This window comes from Protopterus annectens, chromosome 7.part1 (genome assembly GCF_019279795.1).
Source record: "Protopterus annectens isolate FY-2018-M chromosome 7.part1, PAN1.0, whole genome shotgun sequence".
Taxonomy (NCBI): Eukaryota; Metazoa; Chordata; order Ceratodontiformes; family Protopteridae; genus Protopterus; species Protopterus annectens.
In genome coordinates, this window is record NC_056740.1 from 222,223,769 (window position 1) to 222,241,333 (window position 17,565).

The following is a 17,565-nucleotide window of genomic DNA, read 5'->3' on the forward strand; positions in this document are numbered from 1 at the left end:
ATTTAAAAATAAGACAAAAAAGAAAATGCACACTTTGAATTTGATGTTTTTTATTTCTCCAGTTCTGAGATACACTGTCCAATAGCTGTACCGCCTGCACTCGTTAGCCCATTCATTTTGCTAAATGAGAATCTGTCTTTCACCAGACTAGACAAGATCATGTGCAGTTTTTTTTTTCTATTCATTTCTTTTTGCATTAAGCATGTCCTTGTAATGTAAAGGAAGCTTTCTGATTCTAAAATATGTAGTTTTTTAACATTATTCACTGGAACTATATTAAATTTAATAAACGTATGTTTATGTTTCCTATACATTGAGCAGCTGCTGGGTACTTCTTGATTCTGGGTCATGTGGTCCTGCATTTTGATGACGGTAGGGTGTTAAACAGCTTCCAGTGGACAGATGTTTTCTGTCTTCTGCAACAGAGTTCAACCCACAAAGTGACACAGACTACAGCACAATCAGTCAGTCATTCAGGCAATTATACAGTAAATCAGTAAATAAATGCATTTATATTCAAATAAAAGTAACAAAAGAGAAATGGAAAAAGATGAGATTCCTTGCAAAGTGTAGAGTGCTTGGCGTACATTGTAATAAAATATATATAATACTATAATAAATAGTTGCTTACCACGTGATGATCACTTTTAGGAAGAAAACTAGGGATATGTGAATCACTGCAATGATAGCCTATAGTTAAGTATGTTCCAGTGACTGGATTTGTGCTGAAAAAAAAAGTCCTGAAAAAAATTGTTCATTGAATTGAATGGGCTTCTTGGCAAAATGGAATCTCCACATATATGTGGGACTAGGTACAGCAAACATACCTCTCAAGTGTACCTTATTTGGTGTCTTAAAAAGTTAATGTTCCTCGAAGTTCCACATTGAAAGACTCTGTCACACATTCAGTGTTAGGATTTTTTTTAAGTGAAATCCATGGTAAATAGAAATTAATCATATTACTCATTAACAGATATTCTTTATAAGTAAAACTAGCATATTTTAACCATCCTATGACCTTCCTAGTTAAGTGTTAGCAAGCCATTAGTACATGTTCCACATTTTGCCCATTTGTTCAACATTCTGAGGGTTAGTGTTCCTCATTTTGGAGATGGAAGGTTGAGAGCTATGAGTCAGGAAACAGTATGTGTTGGGAAGCCAGGCTGCCTACAGTACTGATTACCACATACTGATGAATCTGTGCTGTAGGATTCAGGCATCAGGTAATATCCTGTAAGCCCTCCCCAAAGTCTTGATGAGATGATCTTAAATCGCAGTGATCTGTTTTCAAAAAATAGATTTAATATTTGATGGGCTGATGTCTTTGCAGGCCTGTCCATCATCATGAATGTAGAGACTGCAGGTATGTTGGCCATTTTACCCACACATGGAGGTCAGTACTGGTCGTGCAACTCCACCTGTATTTCAGATCTGGCTCCCTGATGGCAGTATCAAGTTTGACGTGCACGTGGAGCTGCTGTACTTAATAACATCATCACACAGAAGAGTCATCTAAGTTTGGACGAATCTCTGAAGAGGTAAAGAGATTCATTAACACAGAATGCTGCAAATTTCAGTACCTGCACCTTTTATAGCACGACTCCCTTTTATTCAATACCACGAAATATTAAACTGTACAGTGCTCCAGTTATGACATCAGCATAAGGTGATGACAGAAGAACCAGAAAGTAGCTCAACAGCTGCTCAGCATACAATACGTGCAAAGTCGTGTTTTTAACTTAATAAATCTAGGTCAAGTGGTGTAATTAAAGTAAAAAGTACATGTTTTACAATCTGAAAGTTCACTTTATGTGATTTACAAGTCAATTGCATAGAAACCGCAAAAGACGGGTTAAAAACATTTGTTGCACGTAATATTTAATTGGCAAGTTCATTTAGAGTCAACAGAATAAGACGCACTACATTTCATTTTCTCTACTGAAGAGTATACGTCTACAAGTGAGTAACTGTACGTCATTATTCAGTGATTTTAGTCTTCGTGGACTGTCAGATATGTTTTATGAATAACGAAGGAAACGTTGGAGGCAAAAAAATAGAAGCATTCCCGGAAATCTACGATACTTGAGTGTGCAGCTTTGTGTGACGATTTCTGCAACTATAACAGACATGGGTTTGTACAGTTTGTAATAGCAGTTCTACAAAGAAGTTCAGCATTTCAAAGGAATCTGTAACCCTTCAATTCAAAAAAGGGTAGGAAAACCCAGTGCTCTTTACACATCAAAACTACAAATCCCATACTCTATTATGAGTTTGAGTCTTTACCAATGATGGGTACAGTATGTATAGCGTGGCTAGTGACGTCACGTCCTGTCCTAACGCTGTAAAGTCACTGGAATCTTATGATAGTTTTGTTGCACTCCGAAATATACAGCGGGATTTGGATAGTAACAACAGACTTAAGTAAGCGTGACGCTCTTCTCTGCCGGATTGTTTTCATTTGTTGCGGAAAAGTTGGAATTTCTATGTTTCATACTGGAACAGTCTGAAAGTATGAGGAATGTTGAGCAGTGCTGTTTTTTTAATTATCTGCGAATGTTTATGTAGAAACTTTAAAATTGTAAGTTAGGCAAGTTTGTTTATGTGTACAGTAGGACTGATGACGTTTTGTAAACCAAGAAGCTGCACTAACACACTAATAAGAAATGAGGTTGTAATTGTTTAGAAAAAAAGGAGACCGGGCCAGAGTTAAAGCAGCAGGTTCACTCCCTTTACGCTTACTGTCAGTTATTTGAGATGTATTCAATTCAAGGAAGTCTTGCGGTGTGACTTGTTTTATTGTGTTGAAAGCGTAATTTAGAGGAGAGGTGTGTAAGGTTGAAATGATTTTCTGTAGCTCAGAAATTGTTTGTATTACATTCGCTGGAGATTCCGTATTCTTTTAGTGTTGATGCTATCGGTTTCTGTAACATTTTGCTCTGTGTCACGAGACTTGCTGTAGAGAAGTAAAACGGCATCGCTTCTCGTACGTACGGGCTTTATAGTCTGTTCATGTGACAATACACGGGGCTTCAGCACGCTGTTTGTGAATGTAGAGCTGCATTCTGTCACAAAACGGGCAATGGATGGTGAAGTCCGAGCTGTGAATGCTGGAAATACGTTTTTAAATGCATAGCACATACCTCTTGGTTATCTGACACGAATTCAGGCATTAAAATCGTGTGCAGTGTTTTAACTGCCAGTCAGTCAGAGCCTTACCTCTTAACTGTCTGGATTTTTGCCTCAGATTTGGTCTGTTTCTCCTAGTGTGTGCTTTTTTGCAAATCATTGAAGTCAGAAAATAATGGCACACATTTTGGTTTCGGACGTCATATCATTTACAAATTTCATGGTAATACAAAACCCATAAGTGTAGTATTTATAAAGTGTCCCTATTTTAGCCCCCCCCCCCACACACACACACAATTATTTGTGACTTTGTGCAGATTTCTTGCTCGAAGAGGTTGAGAAGTACGCGAACACCAAACGGTTTAGTAAGGTGGTATACAGAAACACTGGAGAAGTATGGTGTGTTGTAGCAGTTGTTTATGCAGTTATTTTTGACTGCTTAATAACTAAGGTGCTGAAGAAACGTGAACATTGTTGGCCCAGCTGAATTCACGTTTTCACTGTGATTTGGTACCTGCTACAGCAGCCTCGCCCTCTTTCTCGTCACAGATAAATCCATGTTTTGCTGAGATGGGTTTGGGGTAACGTGCTCCGCCAGTCATTTGGGTGTGACACAGTGTAGCTACGTGGAAAGTGGGCATACTGGTGTGAATCAAGTTGATTTCAAAATGAATTTTATTGTTGCCTCTATAATTAAAGCAGTCAAGAGGGAGGCAAAAGCAAAACCTGTATGTGCAAAGAACAGAAAAGCCTTCCGGGTGGGATGCATATCTCCTCTGCTGTGATTTTTGCAGAGAATGTACAGATTTTGCCTCATATTTGTGGTCTATTCCTCTTATATTTGTGGTTTTCTGGCAAATCGCTAGGATGATCTGGGGACTGAAGTCACAAAATGATATACGTTTGACTATCGGACTTCATATAAAAAAATGTATGTTATTACAAATCCTGTTACTCTAGCAAAGTTTAAAAGAACGATATTTAAAATCTTTACCTGTAGATTTTATCCATATTTATTGCACTAAGAGGTTGAGAGGTATGGTGGGGACATCAGCCCATCCTAGGAGGGGGAGATACACCTAGGTAATTTGACATCTTAGTTTCTCTTGTCTGGGGGCAGGGCTCAGTAACTGACTGCTGGCAGGCTTTGCACAGAACCAAGTAATGTGATACAATAACCCTTAGAAGTATGCCAGTGTGGTGGTGTTCAGAACAGTATTGTGTAGAACAATGTCACCTGCCTCTTAGTCACTATGTAGGAAGGAATAACACCCTTGTATGTGTAGGTAAACCTCTGTGAGGATGTTAAGCTATTTTGCTGTAACGTTAGTTTTGTGTAGCTGTCCTTCTTCGTTTGTGTTTAAAACATTGTAAAGGAACCTGATGTGATCTTAACAGCAAACTATGAATGTTTGCTACCAGTGTGAAAAAAAGGCCTTGGGATACATAGAAAAAGTGTCTTGGGTTGAGAGACCGACGTGTTTTAGTGTAATAAAAATAAGTTATAGTTGTAATAACTATTAAGTGTATGTGATGCATTAAGTTAAAAGTAGAATAAAGAACTTAACACTAAATGAAGACTGCTTCATTTCATGATGTCATGGTGAGCCTTTTAGGTATGACCCTTTTTAATGAAAATGTGACAAATTTTTTTGTACCACTGACACAAATGTCTTGTAGTATACATCTGTTTAGGATAATGGCAATAACCAAACGGTCAGCTACCGTCAGCTATGTTTAATATAAGCTAGCAAGAGAAGCACGACTCTGATTAAAATAACGCTTCAAATTCCTTTAATAGTAATGAACACAACTGAGTTAAGCGCTTTCATCTGCTACAATGCAGACTTCATCAGAACAGTTACAATGTATCCGTACACTCCATTAAAAAACTATTTGGAACCAAAAATGCACTTCACTATTTAAAGTGCAAGTGCCTACATTGTTCTTATAAACCCTTTTAAAAAATTAATAGCCTTTACTCAATATGTTTCAATACATAAATAATTGACAATGTTTGATAATAAATATAATGCATCTAAATGATCTAAATTCATAAGTAAGCATGTAATAAAACTATTAATAAAAACTGCTTAAAAATGCTACCATAATCAATACATACTAAATAAGAATTAATAAAACATAAAAAATGTATTTAAAATGAATTTTGACAATCATATACTATTGCAGTTTGTACTATATTATCCACAACTATTTACATAAACTGTAGTGTATGTATATAATTTCAGCTCCAGAAATGGTTTTATAGATATATAATCATTTAAACCGGGTTCCCTGGTTGCATCAGTACGAATTTACCAGACTGTTTCCCTTTTACTTAATAATGCTTTAAAATTACCTCCCCGTGTACTAGGATATACCTGATCAATAATAGAAAATTTAAAACTGTGCATTTTGTTATTTTTAATGTGCCTATAAAGTGCATTCTTAGTGTCTTATACGTTTACGGAACTCTCTCTCCGTTTTTCCTATATAAAACGCAGGACATATTCACATTTTGCCAAATAAATGATATTTCTCATGTTGCAATTCCCCCTCTTAAATTTTATATGTCTTATGTCATCCAACCTACATCCTTCACTTTGGTTGATGACAAAGCACTGGTTACAAGGCCCATATCTCCTAATTGGTCCATTCTTATTAATATTAAATATGTAACCAGACCCATGCTGTAGGTATTTATTGATATTCTTACCCATCTTATGTTTATCCCACCTAACACCACAAATCTGGGAAGAAAAACTAACCTATATTACTATTGATGTGGTGGATTTATTTTCAAGTATTCTAGAGATCAAGGATTGGATGATTTTTGTTGTAGCCTCAGAAAATACTCTAATTTGAGTTGGGATCGGATCGTGTTAATCTTATTACTGATATGATGGGTATTGTGTTAGATAACAATTTCATATATTTTGAAGGGGAATACTACAAACAGACTAGAGGTGTTGCAATAGGGGCCTCGTGCCCCCATTTTTGCCAATTTGGTTATGTTGGTGTGGGAAAATAAATATCTATTAGAGTGAGTATTATAAATATATATCTTACTATAGTAGATTCCTGGACAATATGTTTATCTTATGGAATGGACCAGGAGAGGCTATAAAAGAGTTCATTGAATATATTAATCAGACAAGTGAGTTTTTGAAGTTTACATATAATATTAGTATGGAAGGGATGTCTTACTTGGATACATACATAAGACATACTAAGAGTGGATTTCAAGCTGAAATTTATCGTAAAGATACATTCTCAAATGGATATTTAGAATATTCCAACAACTATCCTAAGAATATATTTAAAGGGCAATGCATTAGGGCGGCACGAATGTCGTCAAATTTTGAGGTGATGGAAAAGGAGTTGGTATTCATCACCTCTTGTTTGCCAAGAGGGGTTATCCCAGATGGTTATCAGAAGATGTGTCCAAGTATGTTTGGAATGAGTGGGGAGTGTGGTAAAAAGTATCCCCCCTATTTTGGGTATAGAAAATAGTAATATTAATGTGAATAAGGGCTATGGATGCTAATTCATTTAATAGAGTATGTGTTTTGATGTATTTCCCCATATATTAATGAAATTAAAAATATTATTATAAGACATTGGAATTATTTAATTGTTGATGACGAGGTAAAACATATTGTGGGTTTGAGACCTGGTTTCGTACATAAGATGGGTAAGAATATCAATAAATACCTACAGCATAGGTCTGGTGACATATTGAATATTAATAAGAATGGACCAACTAGGAGATGTGGGTCTTGTAACCAGTGCTTTGTCATCAACCAAAGTGAAGGATGTAGGTTGGATGACATAAGACGTATATAAAATTTAAGAGGGGGAATTGCAACACGAGAAATATCATTTATTTGGTAAAATGTGAAATATGTCCTGCATTTTATATAGGAAAAATGGCGAAAGAGTTCCGTAAACGTATATGTGACCATTTATGTAAAATAAGGACAGAAGACACTAAGAATGCACTTTATAGGCACATAACAAAAAAAAAAAAAAAAAATGAAGCACATAGTTTTACATTTTCTATTATTGATCAGGTATATCCTAGTACCTGGGGAGATAATTTTAAAGCATTATTAAGTAAAAGGGAGACAGTTTGGTAAATTTGTACTGATGCAACCAGGGAACCCGGGTTAAATGATTATATAGCTATAATTTCTTTTCTGGAAAGAAATAATTATATACATACACAGTTTATTATTATGGATTAATATAGTAGTACAAACTGCAATAGTATATGATTGTCAAAATTCATTTTTAATACATTTTTTATGTTTTATTAATTCTTTAGTATGTATTGATTATGGTAGCATTTTTAAGCAGTTTTTATCAATAGTTTTATTATATGCTTATTTATAAATTTAGATCATGTAGTTGTATTATATTTATTATCAAACATTGTCAATTATTTATGTATTGAAACATATTGAGTAAAGGCTATTAATTTTTTAAAAGGGTTTATATAAGAACAATGTAGGCACTTGCTCTTTAAATAGTGAAGCGCATTTGGAGCCAAATAGTTTTTAAATGGAGTGTACTGATGCATTGTAACTGTTCTGATGAAGTCTGCATTGTAGCAGATGAAAGCGCTTAACTCAGTTCGTTTTTATTTAGATATGTTCATTACTATTAAAGTAATTTGAAGTGTTATTTTAGTCCGAGCCGTGCTTCTCTCGCTAGCTTATATAAACATAGCTGACGGTAGTTGACCGTTTGATTATTGCTGTTCTGGTGTTTCTGTTGATTGTTTAGGATAATGGCTTTAATAATTTAATTCAGTTTTAATGGCTTGTAGTTATTAAAATGGAGGATTCACAGAATAAATCTTTCTGCTTCCTGTTTATAATAGGAGAATCCAGCTGAAGAACTGATAAGTCTTTCCCCCAAAATGTCATGGGAACATCATGAGAACAAGAGAATTTTAATTTTATATGGTTTGAATTAAAATGTAGTACTGATTTCTTTGTACGACTGCAGATTGAAATTATGTTGCGAGCACCTATGTAATGTCGCTAGTAGTAATGCCATGCTTATTCAGTGGGTCACTGCTTAGACTTCATTGGTCTTCACTATGGCTTGCATCTCTGTCTCTTTGTCAGATCCTTAGCTTTGTAACTCTCTTTTTTCATCAATGAATTAAAATTGCAAACTAGTTTAGCCACTTTACGAAACAAAGTACTGAGTTTTTTTTCTGTAAATGGATAGTATTTAGTTTGGGGAGAATCGGTAATGTCACCGTGCAGGCATTTTAGAGGGTAGTTCTCAAAATTGCTTGAACTATTATTTTTGGGTGTATCTGAACTTGTAAAGACTGCGGAATTTAATGTTCACAGAAAGCAGTGGCAGAGTGCAGCTGTTGCAATCCTTGCTGATTTTGAGTTTGTGTGTGTTTTTTTTTCTCCATAAGGAGTGTACTTGTGATGTTTGTTTAGGTTCACTCCAGTCTTCTGCACAGTAGTACAGGAGTATGTGCTGGATGCCTCTATTCTGTTACTAGTGTGGCAGCAACTGCTGAAGCAGAACCATGTGACACCCACAAGTGGCTGTTACTTATGGGTGTTTACCCTTAAAGCAGTACTCTTGCTTGATATATTCCTTCCCTTTCTTTAAGCTGTAGGGATTACTACAGCACAGTACAATGCTAACTTTAAGTATTCTGGTAGGTCTGTTAACATGAGAATCATTTTATTTATTGGCTTAACATTTGTTTGCCAGGTTAGTCTGACTGCACAACAAGTGTCCATTTTCAGTGGAGTCCCAGGGCGAAAAACTCCCTAGGTTTACAGCGAGAAGTAACATTTACAAAGGAGACATTACAGAGTAGTAGCATACAGATTGTAGACATTACAGTAGTTAGTATACAATAAGAGGATATTACCCCTTTTGGTTGAATGTACAAGTGTACAAAATATACAATGAGAGTAGATAACCTGGTAGAGCATTGCAAGATCTTTCACAATTGAATAAGAGTATATAAATGTTTGTTTCCATATATACATATGAGCAAATATACACGTGTGTGTATGTATATATAATATATGGGTCTACTACGGTTGAGTGAAAACTCACTTGACTGAAAATGAGTCTTCAGTGAAGTGGTCCTAGTAATTTAATTTCTTTGAAACTCATTTCGTTGAAAGTTATAAATGGCCTTTTCCCGACTGTAGTGCGGCCCTGGAGTTGGTGTATACAGTGTGTGGGGGGGGGAATAGCCCCCCCATATTGGGGGTTGTGGGTGGCATAGCCAACATTTTAAACTATACACAGTGATACTTACAAGTACAGTAAATAACTTGTTTCCAAAAAGAGAATATATAACCAAGATATGTAGGTGGCTTTGCCCCCACACCCCCCCCCCTTACTTTTGTATACTAACTCCAGGGTCGCACTACAGTGGGGAAAATGCCATTTATAACTTTCAACTAAATGAGTTTGTCAAGTGAGTTTTCATTGAAGTGAGCTTTCAGTGAAGTGGTCCTAGTAATTTCATTTTCAGTTAAGTGACTTTTCAATCAACAGTAGTTAGACCCATTATATATAGAGTGGTTGAGGCTTGAGGGAGTCATTTACAGTTGCATAGATGGTTGGTGAAGAGGTATGTTATTAAGTAGACTTTTGATGGAGGGTGTGGAGTTTTCTAGTCTGTGGTCAGGGGGAAGGTTGCTCCATATTTTTGCTATTTCATGGGCAAATAGTGATTCCCCAGAGTTGTTTTTGCATGTGTTGGTTTCGATTAAGGCTTTGTTGAAGGACTTTACAATCTGCTGAATGTCTGAAAATTGTATGACATTACGTAACACTTTGGTAACTGATCTAGTGGACACAGAAGACATGTATACATTGTTTATTCATAGCAGCTTTAGTTGCCAGTCTTTGCCATCGTAATAAGTAGCATAGTGTTGTCCTCTTCATAGACCTTAATCTTGAAGTGCTGCTATCACATTTTTTTGGTAGACCGTATTGCAGCTTCACAGTTTGGGAGATCAGTAATATTGAATAGATCAGGAGAGCCAAGTTTACAATAGTCCTTTAAATCAGGAATAGTACTAGTGCCAGTTCATGACAGTCTACATCTGTGAGTTGAAGACGGTCCTGGCTAGTACACGTCAGTCAGTCAGTCAGTCATTCATTGTTGATGGGGTTAGTTCCACTAGGCTAGTAAGACCTTTTTTATTTGGATCCAAAGTGACAGTTATACTACTAGGGGAAATTTGGCCAGGACATCTGGGAACTTCCCCTATTCTTGGTAGTTTGGGGGGTTGGGGGGAGTTTGTGTTCCACATCCTGACTGTTTCCTGTCCAGGCATGGAGGCAGCCAGGAGGAACGGGGAGAAAACATGGCTGATTCAGCTTTTGCTGAAACTGGAGTGAAAGTTGCTGAAAATGTAATTGTAATGGTCGAATTGCTACCAGAAGGTTTTTTTTTTTTTTCTGATTTATGTGGATGCAGAAAAAAGTGACATTGGAGGAAAAGGAGAATGATAACTGAAACGGAGATGGATTAAGAGGAAAACTTTCAGAGAAGATTGAAGGAGTGACAGTTACCTATGAAAAATGCATAATTACAACCCTTCAGTCGGGGGTTGTGGGATGATTTATTTGGAAGAATTGGTAAATCAAACTGATCCAGAAAATGGAGCCGCAAGTTCATGGAGTGACATCATGGAAAAAGTCGAAGAAAAAGACTGCTAGAAAAAGTTTGAGACAAAACTTATGCGCAAACTGTTGGAGAAGGAACAAGGAAGGAAGAAAACAAAGATACAGTATGTGTGATCAGTAAAAAAAGAATAAAGTTTGGACAGGTTTGACATTTGGGACACTCATAGCACCTCTGGGTGTCAAAGCAAAAGAGGTAAGATCATTTTATTTTAATTGAGACCTGGCAGGCCATGGAAAACTATCCATTGTCAGAATATGTGGTGCAAAGACGAAAAAAAAATAATGATCCAGTTTAGAAGTGAAGTTGAACCAAAAGAACTGGGAGAACATTTTAACTATATGTAAAGAAATAATGGACACTACAAAACTATATGATGAAAGAAGACTGTGGATTGGGGGATGGGGACTGTGGAGATGCTGAAAATGATAATGTTATGCGTGTACCTTGCATTAATGTTCATGGTAATGGGGGTTTCTATGAAATACAGGGGTTAACAAAAGACTTGTTTTTGTGAGGAAAAATGATCACTTAATCAATGAATGGTTTAAAAAAAAGATGGATTATGTGGTAAAACAGTGCATAATGTAAACAAATGAGAAGTGCAAAAAATGTGGCAATACTGGTCATTCATGGCTATAATGCAAAATTAATGTGCAAGAAAATGAAGTTATACAGGAGAAAGCAAGAGAAAATGTTATACGAAAAATGTGCAAAAAGGTGTGATTGAGGTTGTACACGAAGTTGAAAGTAAAAAGAAACAGGAGGCAAGTGCAGAGGAAACAACTGTCGTACAGTAAGAAATAAGAGTTCGATGGGAAAAGAGTTAAAGGAAAAGAAAATTATATAATGCTTTGAGAAAATAAGAGGAATCAATGCGAACAGTATGAAAAATCTTAAGAGGTGTATTCTTGAATGTTTGTGTAACTTTGGATATGAGAATTTTGAGAATTGGACTGTTTGGCTTAATTTTAAAGAGAAATATAAAGTGTTTTAGAATAGACAAGAAAGAAAAGAAAAAGAAGTCGCAAAACATTCAGAGACTTAAAAAATCATTTTATGCAAAGAGAAATGTATAAGATTGATTTAAATTAAAATTAACTTCTTATAGTTTCATAGTTTAGTACTAGGCTATCTGCCCTGGGGCATTTGTAAGCCTAGCCAAAGTGATGTGGCTTTCGCCACCCCAAAAAATGCACAGAATAGATTTAGAATACTGTGCCTCTGTCTAGTAGTGACACAGTGAAGGTCCCCTTATATAATAGAATTAGTTTTACTGTGCCCCTGTCTAGTAGTGACACAGATGTGACCCCTGGGGTAAACTTACGATCTCCCATCCACTCAGATTTCTCTTGAAGAGTCAGTGAGGGGCTCTGCCTAACATGAACTGGGATCTTGTTCCAGAGCATGGGAAGCCTCTGGGTTATGAATCTATCCCTCCAGCATGTCCTATTCATACTTGTGCTGAGGTTTAAGTCTTTAGCTCTCGTGGTCCTGATTGATTTGGATTTTTTGAGGTGGAGCATGTCCATCAGTTCCTGATTGGACATGGCCTTGTATGTCAGGCAGAGATCACCTCTGAGCAGGCGGTATGCAACTGAATAGAGCTGGAGTTTCTTTAGTCTGGCAGAATAAGACATATGTTGGAGACCCTTGATTCTCTTGGTGAGGTACTTTTGTGGTCTCTCCAGCTGTTGCAAATGCCGGGTGAGGTACATACCAAATGGGGCATTGTACTCAATCATGGGTCTGATGAGAGAGGAGTATAGGGGTACAATGACACCCTTGGATCTGGATGTGACACCCTTCATGATGAGGTGTGCAAGGTAGAATGTTTTTCTAACCACTTTGGCAATGTGGGTGTCAAATGAGAGGTTGCTGTCGACTTGGGTCCCTAGGTCTCTGATTACTTTTTCCGTACTCAGTGGGTTGCTGTCTATGTGATAATTTGTGGGTACTTTGTTTTTCCCAAAGGGGATGACTATACATTTTTTGGCATTTAGTTTAAGGCCATGACTCCGGCACCAGTTGTCCGTTTCTGTGAGGCCGTTTTGTAGGATGTATGTGTCCGCTGGCGTATCGACTATGGCGCCTAGTTTGCAGTCATCTGCGAACTGGTCAGCCACAACCCTCCCATGTTTGCTTTAACATCTGAGAAATAAATGCCGAACAAGAGGGGTCCCGGGACAGATCCCTGTGGGACACCATTTGTGACTGTCTTTGAGTCTGACATTGCTCCAGCGATTTTAACTTTATGGGTTCTGTCCTTCAGCCAGTTTGCAACCCATCTAGTGACATATCTATGATGCCTGAGTGGGGTATTGTGTCGAAGGCCTTAGCCAAGTCCAGGTAGGCTGTATGGACTGCTTTGCCCTCATCAATGGCTCTAGTGACCGTTTCGAAAAAGTCAACCAGGTTCAAAAGGCAGGATCTGCCCTTTACAAAGCCGAACTGGGTGGGGTCAAGTGTCTGCAGGTCCCCAATGTCTCTGTTTGTTTATGAGTTCCATAATGATTCTTTCCATAGCTTTGCAGACCAGGCTGGTTAAGCTTATGGGGCGGTAGTTCCCAGGGTCTGTAGAGGTACCCCATTTGTGGAGTGGGACCACTGTTGCTGTACGCCAGTGTTCAGGTACATATCCTGTAGTAAGGCTAAGGTTAAATTAGCATTTTTATGTGCGGGTTTAGCTCCTCTTGGAGTTCACGTAGCACGCAACCCGGGATACCGTTGGGTCCCATTGATGCTGTGTTTTTTAGCTTTGTTGAGGGCAGTTCTCACTTGGACATCTGAGATGACAGGGAGATTACATTCAGCTGGGATAAGTATTTCTTCTTTTGGGGGTGAGGGAGAGGAGAAATTTGCACTGAACCTGTCAGCCAGACTGTTGGCAATATATGTGGGTTCAGTGTATTTTTTTTTTTGTTGTTGTGAACTAACTCTGAGCATATCTGAGGGTTTCCACCCAGGTTTCTAACATAGCTGAAGAAGGCTTTGTGGTTATCTTTAGTGTCCTTAGTGATTTTTCTCTCGAAGTTGACCTTGGATGTTTTTATGAGAGAACGTAGTTTTCTGCTAGTGTTGATCAGAGATGTCTTCCCTTTATGGGATTTTGCTCTGTCATGCAGTAGCTTCCTCCTTTTGTTATACAATTTGTTAATGGCTGAGGTCCACCAGACAGGACGCTTGCCTTTGGTGGAGAGGGACTTGGATTTATTTGGGATTGCATGATCCATGCATTCTTGGAGATGTCCATAGAAAGCATTTGTGAAGGATTCGACATTGTGGGGTGTGGTATCCACTGGCCCAGTGGGCTTAAAGGATACCATCTCAGTCTTAAGAAGAGTGAAGTCTGCTTTTGAGAAGTTTTTCACTGTGGTCTTTTGTGCTGGGGGTGGAGGTGGGATATGTATATCCAGGGTGATTAGTTTGTGGTCAGATCTCACTAGTGAGGGGTATACCGCCGGTGTGGAGCATTTTGTCCCCATGTTTGTGATGATCAGGTCTAGTATATTATCTCCCCTAGTGGGAGAGGTGACTAGTTGTTCCAGTGCATTTGAATTTATGAATTCCAGGAACTTTTGGGCTAGGGTGTTAGGGCTAGAATAATGTACCCAATCTATGTTTGGGTAGTGGAAGTCTCCCAGTATGATGGTATTTTGTGATACATTCATATCCTCCAACATCTTCAGGAAGGCTGAATGGGGTTCCTGAAATTGGGAGGGTGGTCTGTAAAATGCTACCAGTTGTGTAGCAGTTTTGCCTATGGTTAGTTGCACCTCTATGGTCTCTGATGCTTCATGTGTTGCTACTAACCTGGAGGTGTGGGTATCCTTGATGAATATGGACACTCACCCTCCCTTTGTGGTTCGGCCCGGGTTTTGGGGCCGAAAAGCATGATAGAGGTATAGCCTGGTAGTGCTGGGGTGCTCGCAGGAGCCTTGAACCAGGTTTCAGTTACTGCACAGACGTCTATGTTCTTCATGCTGAGGAGTGCATCGAGTGCCTGCATCTTGAGATTTAGACTTCTGGCGTTGAGCAGCATTACCCTTAGTTTTTTTTCCATTTTTGTTTTCTAAGGAGGTGGGTTTGTCTTTTGAGCCTTGCCTAAAAAAGGCACTGTGGGGGGTGGCAAGAGCCTTAGCCAATATCCGGAAGCCCAGTAGTGACAGGTGCAAGCCGTCCCTTGCGAAGCAGCGTGGCTTGTCCAACATGTCATCCCAGGTAGACAGACATTGGATCCCCTTAGAATAACACCAGTACTTGAGCCAATTATTAAAGCTGATCATCTTGTCTTTGTATTGTGGCATCATTCTTGGTGAGGGCAAGATGCTGCTCAGGGTCAGGGTCATACCAGCCTGGGCTACATAATCAGAGAGCTCCTCTGTCTCTCTTCATGTAGTCCAGGGAGGTACGTCTCTGGTCATTCATGCCAGCATGGACAATGACAGTCATATTTGTACTTGCTTTGGAGTGACCTGAGTGCGTGTGTTATGTGGCGGATCCTAGCTCCCAATAGGCATTTCAGTCACCCTCTCCTTGTTCAGCCTGGTAAGCGGGACATCAGTGTGTCTGTCTGACTATAGAGTCACCTATTACTAGTGTATCGGGCATGGTGTTTGGCCTTAAGGGCTGTGATTGATTGACACACTGATTTATTGAAGTATGTGTTGCGTGTGTTTTGTTTTGTTTTGAGGTGGTGGCTTTTTGGATGTCTGCTTTGGGAGCCTCTGTGTTTTGGCAAGTTTTTTTATTAGAGCCTCCAACTATGTCTTTGTGTTTTTATGTGTTTGGTTTGCAGTTGTGGTAGGTCTGTGTGGGACTGGGTTTGGTGTGTGTGTGTGTGGTTACCATCTCCTCCTGTCTGGTCATGCCAGCCCTGAGTTGAGAGAGTTCAGCCTCCAGTTTGGCTATATAGTTGCATCTCTCACATGTATTTGTGTTTGGGAGAAGGAGAGGGTTGTCTGTGTACATGAGACAGTTGTAGCATTGTCTCAAGATACCCAGATTAACCAGCTGAACTGGAGACGATGCCTGTAATCTACCACTCGACATGCTAGAATAGTATAAGGGAGTGCTGTGCCTTTAAGGGAAGTGGATATTCACAGGGGTGGTAGGTGGATGTAGTGCTTACTTAGTAGAGAAGTTTTGAGAACAAGTGCTAGGCTTATAATATAGCGAGTAGTCTGATTATACTAAGAGTAGAGCTTCCTTAAGGGAAAATTTGAAGAGCAGACTTGGCGGAGCCAGAAGAAGTTTAACCGGTGCTGCGCAAGGCCGTGCAAACACTGATTTTAAACAGGGAATTTCAAAACGGCTATAAATGGTCCAAAACAACCAATTACTACAGCTCTTGGGTTCATAGGTTCATACTAGGCTATCTGCCTTAGGGCATTTACAAGCCTAGCCAGAGTGTGTTTGGCTTTCGCCACCCATTTTAAATTAATTTTGCTATGCCCTTTTTCGAGGTTAGTATACTGTGCCTCTGTCTAACTGACACAGAAGTGATACCCGGGGTAAACCTACGATCCCCCATCCACTCATCAAGACTCCTCTTGAAGAGAATCGATGAGGGACTCTGCCTAATCTGGACTGGGATTTTATTCCAGAGTAAAGGGAGCCTCTGGGTTATGAATCTGTCCCTCCAGCATGTCCTATTTATTTCAGTGCTGAGGTTCAAGTCTCTCGAGCATGTAGCTCGATGGGATTTGGATTTTTTGAGGTGCAGCATGTTTCTTAATTCCGGGTTGGACATGGCCTTATACGTCAGGCACAGGTCACCTCTGAGCAGGCGGTATGTCACTGAGTAGAGCTGGAGTTTCTTTAACCAGGCAGCATATGGCATCTGTTTGAGCCCTTTGATCCTCTTGGTGAGGTACTTTTGGGGTCTTTCCAGTTGCTGCAGGTGTTTGGTAAGGTACATCCCAAAAGGGGCATTGTACTCTATTATGGGCCTGATGAAAGATGAGTAAAGAGGCACGATGACCTCCCCTAATCTAGATGTGAATCCCTTCATGATTAGGTGGGCTATATAAAATGTTTTTCTAACCACTTTGGCCACTTGGTTGCCAAATGAGAGATTGCTATCAACTTGGGTCCCCAGGTCCCTAATTACTTCATCTGTACTTAATGGATTACCACCTATGTGGTAATTTGTGGGCACTTTGTTTTTGCCAAAGGGGATGACTATAGCTTGAAGCCATGGCTCTGGCACCAGTTGTCTGTTTCTATGAGGCCCTTTTGGAGGATGCTTGTGTCGGCTGGAGAGTCGATTATGGCGCCCAGTTTGCAGTCATCTGCGAACTTGGGTCAGCCACAGTCCTTCTGTGTTGGCCTGTACCTCTGAGAGATATATACCAAACAAGAGAGGTCCCAGGACTGAGCCTTGTGGGACGCCACTTGTAACTGGTTTGGAGTCTGACATGGTTCCAGCAATTCTAACCATGTGGGTTCTGTCCTTGAGCCAGTTTGCAACCCATCTGGTGACATAGGGGTTTATATTTAAGCTGGTGAGCTTATCTATAATGCCCGAGTGGGGTATTGTATCGAAGGCTTTTGCGAGGTCCAGATAGGCTGTGTGGACCACCTTCCCTTCGTCAATGGCCTTGGTGACTGTTTCAAAGAAGTCAACCAGGTTTAAGAGGCAGGATCTGCCCTTAACAAAGCCGAACTGGGTAGGATCCAGTGTCTGTAGGTCCCCAATATCTTTATTTATGAGTTCCATGATGATCCTTTCCATAGCTTTGCAG

General features: G+C 39.2%; 1 protein-coding gene across 1 annotated transcript in view; it reads left to right on the forward strand.

The window, feature by feature from the left end:
* Nucleotides 1-2,418: 2,418 nt before the first annotated feature.
* The window catches only part of SPG21 (SPG21 abhydrolase domain containing, maspardin), a gene marked incomplete in the record, with an annotated part of 640,586 nt that continues 625,439 nt past the window's right edge, over nucleotides 2,419-17,565 (forward strand). Inside the window, 1 exon segment of the mRNA XM_044078676.1 lies at nucleotides 2,419-2,509.